Below are 12761 nucleotides of genomic sequence, written 5' to 3'. Positions count from 1 at the left end.
TGAGAAGAACTCATTGGGTATTGGATTTGCTCCTGTCAATGAAGTTTAAAGACTGTCCAATTCTCTAATATGAAATGTGGAAAAGAATGAAGAGCAGCAGTAAAAGAAATACCTAGTGAAAAAACAGGAAGCGTATTGAAGCTTGGACTAGAGTTCCTTCTTGGTATTAAAGAGGCAAGTTTATCACAGTCTTTTTTTTTCCTGCTGACCTATTGCTGTACCAACGATGTTGAGTAGCATTTTCTTCTTAGTTTTTCATTTCTTAAAGAAAAGATGCTCCATATTTACAATGATAATATCAAATAAAGGGATTATTTTTTACAACCCCCTTAACACTTTTTGGAGATGATGTTTCTGATGTTCAGAAATTAACATAAAATCAAGAAGCAAGATTCCATAAGCTGAGAACTCTGGACAGCTGACCAGGTTTACCTATGGTGTTTTGCCTTTAACTAGAGTGTGTGATGGTAGATTATTTCAGATATGTATGTAAGACCGCTTCCTGAACAATAAGATGTATGAAAGGAGCAGAAATAAATACTTTTTCTAATTAAAAAAAAAAATGACTCCCAGCCATTATTCCGGAGGTCACACGATCTGCAACTTCCCTATTACTCCTATAAATGACATCACTATTGTAGAACCTGAGACTGGCCCTTTGAGATGTCTTTTCAGGCTTTTGCATTGCTGACTACCAGATGGCCCCAGCCAGACCAGCAACTCCTCTGGGGGTCCACCCTGAAGTGGACTTAGCACAAGACGGCTGTTCTCCACTCCCCTGTGATTGCATCCCCAGCCAATCAGCATTCTCCCTTCCTTAGCTCCCTGCCCACTAAACTGTACTTGCCTCCAAACTGTACTAGCTTCCGAATTTCTGGGGAGATTGAGTAGTGTCTCTTTTTCCATGTGGCATGGCCAGTCTCAAATCAATTAAACTCTTTCTTTACTGCAATGCCATGGTCTCAATGGATTAATTTTGTCTGTGCAGCAGACAGGAAGAACCTGTCAGGTGATTGCAAAACCAGGAGCAACACATTCAAAGTTAATCTCTCAAGTGAGATCTACGATTTTCAAACTTTGGTGTTGCTCAGTGATTCATTAGAGTTATCAGAGCTCAATACAAATTTGTTAATCTGGAAAGATTTAAGACATTTATTTCCTACTCTTTTATACTTTCTAGTAGCTAGTATGTATGTATGGAGCAGGGTAGGGGATTCAGACAAGTACAGGACAATAAAAGGGAACAAAAATTACAGGGTGAAAATATTCACCCTGGCCAGGCACAGTGGCTCACACCGGTAATCTCAGCACTTCGGGAGGCCGAGGTGGGAGGATCACTTGAGCCTAGGAGTTCGAGACCAGTCTGGGCAACATGGTGAAACCCCATCTCTACTAAAAATACAAAATTATCTAGGCGTGGTGGTGGGCACCTGTAATCCCGGTTACTTGGGAGGCTGAGGCAGGAGAATTGTTTGAACCCAGGAGGTAGAGGTTGCAGTGAGCTAAGATCGCACATTGCACTCCAGCCTGGGCAACAAGGGCAAAACTCTGTCTTAAAAAAAAAAAAGAAACTTGCTTTTCTACCTCAGATCACCAGCTTGTCATAGTTTATTCCCTTCCCTTTATCTGGGCTCTGATCTCTCCCACATCAGAAGAAAGACTTTAGGTACTCTCCTTACTACCCTCAAAGAATGTGAGCTATTTATTCTCTGACCTCATCACACTTTGTACCTCTCTCTGGTTATCTATGTGCATCTTATCCATTGCCCTCACTGGCTTTGCTGGAAAGTTTAAATTTAATAATAAAACTACTTTTCTTTTTTTTTTTTTTTTTTTTTTTGAGATGGAGTCTTGCTCTGTCACCAGGCTGGAGTAGAGTGGCACGATCTCGGCTCACTACAACCTCTGCCTCCCGGGTTCAAGAGATTCCCCTGCCTCAGCCTCCCGAGTAGCTGGGATTACAGGCTTGCGCCACTATGCCCAGCTAATTTTTTCTATTTTAGCAGAGATGGGGGTTTCACCATGTTGGCCAGGATGGTCTCAATCTCCTGACCTTGTGATCTGCCCACCTCGGCCTCCCAAAGTGCTGGGATTACAGGCATGAGCCACCGCGCCGGGTCAAACTACTCATGTTTTGCAGTGTGTCTGTGTTGATCTGCTACAATGATGTCTGTCCCTTAGACCTGTGATTTCTGGATAAAATTCCATCACTATCTTCTTTCCTAAAAACCTGCATCCCACTTTGGTGTGTCACCTTAAAACAATTTCTCTATAAACCTCAAGTAAATGATGATTAGTGTCTACTATGGAAGGATTTGTCTTGTTTAAAGTCTAATGAGGGCATATGCTGGGTCTGAGTTTGCTCTTAAGAAGAGGAAACTCACTGGGCGTGGTGGTTCATGCCTGTAATCCCAGCACTCTGGGAGGCTGAGGTGGCCTCATCATTTGAGGTCAGGAGTTTGAAACTAGCCTGACCAACATGGTGAAACCCTGTCTCTACTAAAAAAAAAAAAAGAAAAAATTAGCTGGGAGTGGTGGCACATGCCTGTAGTTCCAGCTACATAGGAGTCTAAGGCAAGAGAATCTCTTGAACCCAGGAGACAGAGGTTGCAGTGAGTCGAGATCGTGTCACTGCACTCCAGCCTGGGTGACAGAGCAAAACTCCGTCTCAAATAAATAAATAAATAAATAAATGAAATGTATTATAAAAAGAAGAAGAAACTCTTCAATATAACACATAGGGTCAGAAAAATGAAAAAGAAAAATAAAGAAGCAAATAAAGAAGAAGAGGAAATCCCTCAAAATAGAAGCATACATTTTTGGATGTTCATAAAATATGCAGAGGAGAAAGGAGGCCAAGTTTGATCCCACTGCAGATGAATACTAAACCTTAGACATATTCCCTTCTTTCTAATAGTAATTAAAAGGTTTAGTTTTGTTTTTTACGTTGTCTAAATGAAAATCAAAACAAAGCAAAGCTGTGACAGTACTTTGTAAACTTGGATGGGCTTTGGAAATGTATCTTCAAGGGTTGGCAACAATGAGACATAAATATTAATAGCTGGCACTTGTATCATGTTCTTCTTTGATAGGGCAGATTTTATCGGCCCCACTTTGAGAGAAAGCTGTGGTCACTGAGGTCACCCAGCTTGTCAAAGGTAGAGTTCTGTTTCAGACGCAGGTCTCTGATTCCAAATGCTTGGCTGCGTCTGCCACCCACCCTCTTTCCACAGGAGAATCTGGTTCTCCACAGAAACCAGGAAGGCCTGCAGAGCCGGAGGGCATGCTCTGGTTGCCGTCTTTCATTCCAGCCTGAAACAGATCCTTTTGGAAGGACTCTTGGCTCTTCTGGCCTCTGTCTTCCAAGCCCTTACACACAGACGCACACATACGTACACGCACATACGCACACGCGCACACACCCACACACCCACACACAGCCTTAGAGAACAGAGCAGGGTGTGGAGTCTCTGCCTGTTCCACCGTCACATTTCCACAGAGCCAGCCAGGATTCTGTGGTGTGGGAGTGGGAACCAGGATCTTCCTGCCACCCAGGCAAGAATGGGCAGCGCCACGTAGTCACCTCAGCAATTCTCGCGATGCAGGGGATGGATGGGGCCTCCAGGGCTTGTCGGCCACCGCTTCCCCCTCCCTCTGGAAAAGCTCCTTAGCTCCAGTGTTCTGCCAGCCGGCCAGTTTAGTACATACCTATTAGAGGAAATGGTGACTAACGTTTATTTATTGAGCATCTGCTATGTTCAACACACAATATTAATTATTGTTTTATTTATTAATTGGATTAATGTTATTAATTATGATTTTGATTTGTTTTAATAAATGTATTAGTTTATTGTATTATTGTTATGATAACATTTCCTGGGCACTCTCCAGGTGCATGAATTGACTCTAATGAGTAGCACAGTGACTCTGGGTGTTGTGGTTATTTTACAGACGGGAAAGGACAGATTGCTTGGGAATCTTGCTCCAGTTTATACAAAGGGTGAGTGGCAAACCCAGGTCTGTCTCATTCCAAAACCACTGAATGGTAGGCTGTGAAGGATGAAGACCTGTCGTGAAGGATGCAGACCTGTGTACAGCTAACTCTAATAGCAGGTGTTATGGGGTGAATTTTGTCCCCCAGAAATATATGTTGAGGTCCTAACCCCCAGTACCTCCTAATGTGACCTTATTTGGAAATACGATCATTGCAAATGTAATTAGTTTGAGGTCACATTGGAGTAGTGTGGGCTCTTAATCCAATAGGACTGGTGCTCCCCTAAGGACAGAAGAGACACAGAGGGAAGATGAGGCTGTGACCACAGAGGCAGGGATGACAGTGATGCTGCCACAAGCCAAGCAATGCCTGGGGCCAACAGAAGCTGAAGAAGGCAAGGAAGCATCCTGCCCTGTGGATTTCAGAGGGAGACTTCCAGCCTCCAGAGCTGAGAGACAATACATTTCTGTTGTTTTCAGCCACCAAGTTTGTGGTCCCTTGTGACAGCAGCCCTAGGAACCTGGCACAGCTGGCAAGGGAGCAGTGAGCGAGTGAGCAGAACTTGAAGTTAGGGGAGTGGCTAAAACAGAATGGGAAGGTCTGGTCTGCTGCCTTTGCACTGGGTGTTAAAGGATAAGTAGGGTTGAGGAAGTAGAGAGGTGGGCTGCAGGAAAGTACAAGTCCAGGAGCAGCAGCAGGGCGACTGCGATCAGCCTGGGAGAGAGGAGAAGCCCGCATGACCGCAGCGTAGGAGAGAAGAGGGTAGTGGGTACACTGGCGGTGGGGAACGGATTCTGGAGGGCTATGGATCCTCCACACAGGACTCTGGGATGCAGCCATCAGCTGTCTGCTCCCCAGCACTGCCTGCGCCCCTGCTCAATGAGTCAGGCCTCCTCGGACCCAAGTTGTTTCCCCTGGGCTCAAGACCCATCTTGCCTGAAGCAGCCATCCCCTTGCTATGTTAGCCACGATGTGTACCCTTTTCTGCCTCAATTTCTTTTTTTCTTTTTCTTTCTTTCTTTTTTTTTTTTTTTTTTGAGACAGAGTCTCACTCTATTGCCAGGCTGGAGTGCAATGGCACAATCTCGGCTCACTGCAACCTCCACCTCCCGGGTTCAAGTGATTCTCCTGCCTCAGCCTCCCAAGTAGCTGGGATTACAGGCATGTGCCACCACGCCCGGCTAATTTTGTATTTTTAGTAGAGACGGAGTTTCTCCATGTTGGTCAGGCTGGTCTCCAATTCCTGACTTCAGGTGACCTGCCCGCCTCAGCCTCCCAAAGTGCTGGGATTACAGGTGTAAGCCACTGTGCCCGGCCTGCCTCAATTTTTATAAAGCATCACCTGCCTTATAAAAGCAGATGTAGCAGCCTGGTCCTGTGGTGGAAGGACCCTCCTCTTCTTTTTCACCTCTCACAGGATCTGGAGTCCTTTCCCTGACTTGGAGGGGCTTGGGCCCTAGGATCTTCCCTGAGTCTAGTCAGCTCCTCCCTGCCCTGCATCCTCCTGCCCTGTGCGACCCTTTCAATGCCCCACCCGTCCCTGCCCCCTGCTGCTGAGCCTCCCAGACCCCAGTCTGCCCTGGCCATGCCCTCTGCACACTGTGCTCGGCCTTCCCAGCTTCACGGATGGGCATGGTTCCAGGTCCCAGCTTCTCCCTGACTGCCCAGCCTGCCCAGGCTTCCTTGGCTCCAGCCGGCCCTGTCCTGAGCTACGTCGCTGAAGGTTTGGGAGCAGGAGCGTGCTGTAATCCAAACCACAGCTCTCGTTTCTCAGTCAATGCTGAACTAAAAAATAAGCCATGTGGAAGCGTTGCCTGGCACGAATGATGTGCTTAATGACGATCCGTTGGTCGAATGAATGGATAAAGGGGCAAACGTGAAGATTGTTGTAACTGTCCAGGGCGGAGGAACTGAGCTTCTCAATATAGCCTTATCTCATTTCACACCCAGCCAGCAGTAGGACAAGGTGGAGTGGGGCCTGGGAGGTGAGGCTCTGTGATGCAGGAGAGCAGTGAGGGCTTTGCCAGTCAGCTGTCTAGGGGCAGCCCTGGCTCCGCCAACTCTGGCCACACACCTTGGGTAGGCCACTTAACTTCTGAGCCCCTGCTTCCTCCTTCATGGGGAGGAGATATTAGTATCCACCTCTCAGAGCAACCTGAGCCAGTAAATATGGAACAGGTGATTTTTACGGTTTGTGGTGATCTGCATCCAGGAGGTTGGTCAATAGGTGGTAGGACCCCCACATCCTCGATTCTAATTCCTTGGAGAAGGAATCAGAAGAGCAAACGCCACCCAAGTTCTCAAGGGTCTGGGCATCTGCGGAAAGAAGGTACCCAGGCCGGGCGCGGTGGCTCAAGCCTGTAATCCCAGCACTTTGGGAGGCCGAGACGGGCGGATCACGAGGTCAGGAGATCGAGACCATCCTGGCTAACACAGTGAAACCCCGTCTCTACTAAAAATACAAAAAATTAGCCGGGCATGGTGGCGGCGCCTGTAGTCCCAGCTACTCGGGAGGCTGAGGCAGGAGAATGGCGTGAACCCGGGAGGCGGAGCTTGCAGTGAGCTGAGATCCGGCCACTGCACTCCAGCCTGGGCGACAGAGCGAGACTCTGCCTCAAAAAAAAAAAAAAAAAAAAAAAAAAGAAGGTACCTGGCAAGCACCCAGGTGAGGGAGAGAACAAAGCTCCAATAATCAGGACCATCCAGTGTGCTTAATTAGTAAGAATAAATAATGCATGGCTGGGAAAACAGACTAGTTACATTTCTGACCAGATCCAGGGAGCAAGCTGAGAACAAGAAGTCGCACAAAGCCAAAGCCGGGCCACCCTGACACGTGTCCAGTGCTGCAGCCCAAGGCTGTTGGGTCCAGATCGGCCCTTGGGGCTAGCAGAGGGTTCAGGTGGACTGAGTTGGCTCTAGCTACGGGGGGAGAGGGCTCTGGAGGCTGGGAAGGAGGAAATGGATATAAAAGTGGAACTGTCAGGGATTAGAACAGAGGATGTGGTGGGAGAGAGAGGAAAGAAGCTGAGAACAATGCAGAAATTAGGAACCAGTGAACGCCAAGCAGGTACTTGAGAGCCTTCAGGGGTGAACTGACCATGGGTCCTGCCTGGCAGAAGCCTTGGAATGGAAACAAGGATTCTTGTACGACTCCCTGAGTGGCTGGGGGTGTGCAGATGGCAAGGCCATGCTGCCCGGTTACTCACACGACAGGCAAGCCAGGCCATGGTCCTGACTGTGTGCCTAGCTCCTTGAGCAACAAATGAGTCCTTCCCAGATGACAGAGCATTCACTTTTCCACAGATTGATTGATTGATTGATTGAGATGGAGTCTCGCTCTGTCGCCCAGGCTGGAGTGCAGGGGCGCGATCTCAGCTCACTGCAAGCTCCACCTCCCAGGTTCACGCCATTCTCCTGCCTCAGCCTCCTGAGTAGCTGGGACTACAGGTGCCCACCACCGCACCCGAATAATTTTTTGTATTTTTAGTAGAGACGGGGTTTCACCGTGTTAGCCAGGATGGTCTCGATCTCCTGACCTCGTGATCCACCCGCCTCGGCCTCCCAGAGTGCTGGGATGACAGGCGTGAGCCAGCGCACCCGGCTGAGATTTATGTTTTAAATAATCACAATAAGTTTAAAAATAGAGATGACGGGTCCCACCATGTTGCCCAGGCTGGCCTCGAACTCCCGGGCTCAGGCGATCCTCCTGCCTCAGGCTCCCAAAGTGCTGAGATTACAGGCGTGAGCCACTGCACCTGGCCAAAACGATCATGATAATTATAACTCAGTAGAAATGAAACATCAGTCTGAATTATATAACAAAAACTTACTTTTAAAGAATGCTAGCTGGGCGTGGCGGCTCACGCCTGTAATCCCAGCACTTTGGGAGGCTGAGGTGGGTAGATCACTTGAGGTCGGGAGTTCCAGACCAGCCTGACCAACACGGTGAAACCCCATCTCTATTTTTAAAAAATACAAAAATTAGCTGTGTGTGGTGACGTACACCTGTAATCTCAGCTACTCAGAATGGCTGAGGCAGGAGAATCACTTAAACCTGGGAAGCGGAGGTTGCAGTGAGTGGAAATCATGCCACTGCACTCCAGCCTGGGCAACAAAGTGAGACTCCATCTCAAAAAAATAAATGAAATAAAGAATGCTTCACATTTAACAATCAAACAATAAGCATCATACGAAGAGACAAAAGTTAAGGTGAAATATTTAGTGGAGCGGCTCCTGCAGGGATCTTCATGAGATTCATTTGCTTACAGTGGAATCTCAGGAAGATCCATGGTGGAAAAAGAGGAACAATGAGGAGAAAATGTGCCCCATCAGAGGTTAGTATCTACTGCTGCAAAGACACAGATGCAAGAATGCACAGACCAATGGAACAGAACAGAGAACCGGCAGAGAGACCCAGGGACACACGGGAACATAATACACCATAAAGGTGACATCACAAATCAATGGGAAAAGGATGGATCATGGCTGGTGGTGGTGGCTTATGCTTGTAATCCCAGCACTTTGGGAGGCTGAGGTGGGAGGATCATTTGAGGCCGGGAGCCTGGCCAACATGGTGAGACCCTGTCTCTACTAAAAACACAAAAATTAGCTGAGTGTGGTGGTGCACACCTATAATCCCAGCTACTCAGGAGGTTGAGGCAGGAGAATCGCTTGAACCTGGGAGGTGGAGTTGCAGTGAGCCGAGATTGCGCCATCGCACTTCAGCCTGGGCGACACAGCAAGACTCTGTCTCAAAATAAATAAATAAATAAAAAATGAAGGAGTGGATCATGAAGTAAAAGCAGCTGGGAAAACTGGCTATCTGTATGGAGAAAAATAAATTTTAACTGCACAGAAAGGTGGACTCTGTTTCCAGAGAAAGTCCCAAATGTGGATGGTAAACTAAAATGTTAAGAGAGGAAAATGAAGGAGAATATCTTTCTGAAAAGCAGGGAGAGAAAATACTTCTAAAAATGAATGTTAAAAACACAAAGCTGGCCAGGCCCGGTGGCTCACGCCTGTAATCCCAGGACTTTGGGAGGCCGAGGCAGGCGGAGATCACCTGAGGTCAGGAGTTCGAGACCAGCCTGACCAACATGTAGAAACCCCCATCTCTACTAAAAATACAAAAATTAGCCAGGCATGGTGGCGCATGCCTGTAATCCCAGCTACTTGGGCGGCTGAGGTAGGAAAATCGTTGCAGGGGGCCAAGATCATATCGTTGCACTCCAGCCTTAAAAAACCCACAAAGCTGAGACCTGGCGCAGTGGCTCACTCCTGTAATCCTAGCACTTTGGGAGGCCGAGGCGAGCGGATCATGAGGTCAGGAGATCGAGACCATCCTGGCTAACATGGTGAAACCCCATCTGTACTAAAACTACAAAAAAATTACCCGGGCGTGGTGGCACGCACCTGTAGTCTCAGCTACTCGGGAGGATAGGCAGGAGAACTGGTTGAACCCGGGAGGCAGAGGTTGCAGTGAGTTGAGATCGAGCCCCCTGCACTCTAGCCTAGATGACAGAGCAAGACTCCATCTCAAAAAAAAAAGAAAAAAGAAAACAAAAGAATAAAAAAAAGAAAGACATTAGGCTGGGCGCGGTGGCTCACGCCTATAATCTCAGCACTTTGGGAGGCCGAAGCAGATTGCTTGAAGTCAGGAGTTTCAGACCAGCCTGACCAACACGGTGAAACCCCATCTCTACTAAAATACTAAAATTAGCTAGGCGTGTTGGCAGTCACCTATAATCCCAGCTACTAGGGAGGCTGAGGAAGGAGAATTGCTTGAACTGAGGAGGGGGAGGTTGCAGTGAGCTGAGATCATGCTACTGCACTCCAGCTTCGGCCCCAGACAGAGCAAAACTCTGTCTCAAAAAAATAAAATAAAATAAAATAAAAAAATAAAATAAACCAGATGAATTTGATTACAAACAACATCATGGACAAAATACAGTGGATAGAGAGGATACTTGGAATGTTTCAAACTGACAGGGGATTAATAGCTAGAAAACATATGAAACTCTTGCAAATCAGTGAGAAAATCCCAACAGAAAAATAGGCAGAAGAACTGAATCATTTTCAAATAAGGAAATCCAACAAACATGGTAGAAATGCTCAAGCATGTTAGTAACTAGAGGAATGCAGATTAAAACAATAAAGCTATTTTGTAGTTATCATCATGGTACAAAATAGGAATGGTGGATAACGTGAAGTGTGATGGGTGGTGGAGACGTGGGGGGCCTTACCCTGCTGGGGGAGGGTGGGCACAGGAGCCACGCTGGAGGGCAGTCTGCTACTCCTTCACCAATTTCCATGTCCTCATAGCTTTTAACCTGGGACAGTCTGGGTTTATGTCTCTTGCCCTCACGTGACTATGAATACTGTCCCCTTTCATTCTAAGTTGTCCTTGTTTGGAAGATAAGTTATACGGCTACCTTCCCATGACTCAACAATTCCACTTATGGTTCTATGTCCCAATGAAATTCTCAAGTCCAGAGAAACATGTGGGCAGGTGATCTTGGCATTTGTGGTGGGGGAAGTGGGAGGTAACCTGAATGTCCAACCTGAGCGGGAGGACAGGTGCAATGAAGTAGACAGACCCATGAAAGATTAGGCAATGGATGTTATGAACCTGCAGCAACGTGGGTGGATAAACCAGTGCTGAGCAGAGAAAGGAAGACTCAGAAGCAGACACATGACCTCATATCATGTATACAAACTGAAAGCATGAGGCTGGGCATGGTGGCTCACACCTATAATCCCAGCATGTAGGGAGGCCAAGGCAGGCAGATTACGAGGTCAGGAGTATGAGACCAGCCTGGCCAACATAGCGAAACCCCATCTCAACTAAAAGTACAAAAATTAGCTGGGCATGGTGGCATGTGCCTGTAGTCCCAGCTACTCGGGAGGCTGAGGCAGGAGAACGGCTTGAACCTGAGAGGTGGAGGTTGCAGTGAGCGGAGATCACGCCACTGCACTCCAGCCTGGACGACACAGTGAGACTCCATCTCAAAATAAATAAATAAATTGAAAGCATGTGTATGTTAAACAATACACACTTTACAGAAAATACACATAAACAGACATGTTAAACACATTAGGATAATGGGGAAAAGAAAATGAGAATAACAAGAAGTAATTAAGACATAAAGAGCTGGATTCAGTTTGAATAGGTAGGATCTGTATCATAAGTCTCCGGGGATAAACATTCGGTTGAGTCTTGGTTGGTCCTGTTTTGCTGAGAGCTCATTGCTTTGGAGAGTTATAAAGGAAAAAGTCCTGGCTCATTCAATCAACCACATTGATGGAATAGAAATGTTTATTAAGCTCTCTGGGTGTCAGATACAGGGATAGAAACCAGGCAATGTAGGCAGATGTCTTCAAGGAGCCATAACCAACTTCCTGCCTTAAATTAAAACACTTTTACTAATGACAAAGTCTCTTTACTGTAACTAACTATAAACATAAACATTTGGACCCAGTAAATCTGGCTTCCAATGTTTTGAGAGCCGGTACGGTTAGAGAATGAAGTCCAATTCATTATTTAGGGGAAGCTTGATTCCCGAGCGTAAGTTAAGAGGGGGAAAGATACAGTTGCTGAAGATGGGTATTCATTCTTTTCAGCTCCAGCGGAGCAGCCTGGGAGCCAGCAGAGGCACTGGTTGCAGTGTGAAGGGCCCAGGAAATGAGACAAGGGAGATGAAACCTGCAAGTTTTATTGCCGATAAAGCCACCGTTAGAGGACATGGCCTCGATCTACAGGCAAGCGGACTGCCTAAAACTGCATGACGGAATTAGACGAATGTGCCCCCTGGCAGAGGCAGCTCTAGGCCACCATGGGCCACCCACAGGGGACCAGGCCCCATAACATGCATGGCTAGAAGAGATAGAGCAGTGTGTGGGCGGTCAGCTCCCAAGAGGAAGAGTGAGCCAAAGGACTGGGCTCTGTATGCCCAGCTTCTCCTTTCAAATTCACCCACAGACAAGTGAGTCCTTTTCCTCTGAGGCTCTGGGAGAGGCCCGATAGTCACCCTCTCAGACACACAAGGAAATTGTGTGTCCTCCACATGGAAGCCCAGTCTCCCCCTTCTCAGTTGCAAGTTCTAGGATCCGATGGCCAGGCCTTGGGATAAAGGGAAGAGAAGGGAGGAAGAGCCACCAAGAATCGATGCCATCAGAGTTCTGAGCTTCGGGAGATTCACAAAACCCAGTTTGTCAACATTCCTATGGGCGTCATCCCTGCCCACCCGCCAGTTAGCACCTGCCCCACCTAGGAACCAGGGGATGACTATGCAGGTCAGCTCCACTTGGAGATGAGACGCAAAGTAGCTTTTCCATTGTGGGGAGCTGCTTTTCCTTTTTCTATCTTAAAAACAATTTCGAAATGAAAGCAAGTCTTAGGAAATCCATGCCTATCGTCCCAGCTTTGCTGCAGGTAGATCCAGGAGGAGAAGCGTGTTGTGAAATGGCCATGCCTTTGGAAGTAAGCTGCGTGGAAGCACAGGAACCGTATGCCCAATGCCCATCTGCTGCATTGGTCATTCCACTGACCCTGAACAGCTCTCACAGCCACAACAATGGGGCAGATTGGATGTGGAGCTGTCAGAGGTGCTCACCAGTGAGAGGGTTGTGGAACGCTGCCAGTCTAGAAGCAAAACACAGCCCTGCTGGTAAGGAAGCGTGCAGAAACCTGGAAGCCACGCTTTCTCATTGGCAGAGTGAGGGGCTCAGAACAGGGGTTCACAGCTCAGAACCCCACCAGGGCGGTCAG

This window comes from Macaca mulatta, chromosome 4 (genome assembly GCF_049350105.2).
Source record: "Macaca mulatta isolate MMU2019108-1 chromosome 4, T2T-MMU8v2.0, whole genome shotgun sequence".
NCBI classification, from domain to species: Eukaryota; Metazoa; Chordata; class Mammalia; order Primates; family Cercopithecidae; genus Macaca; species Macaca mulatta.
Note: the sequence above shows the minus strand (reverse complement) of the source record.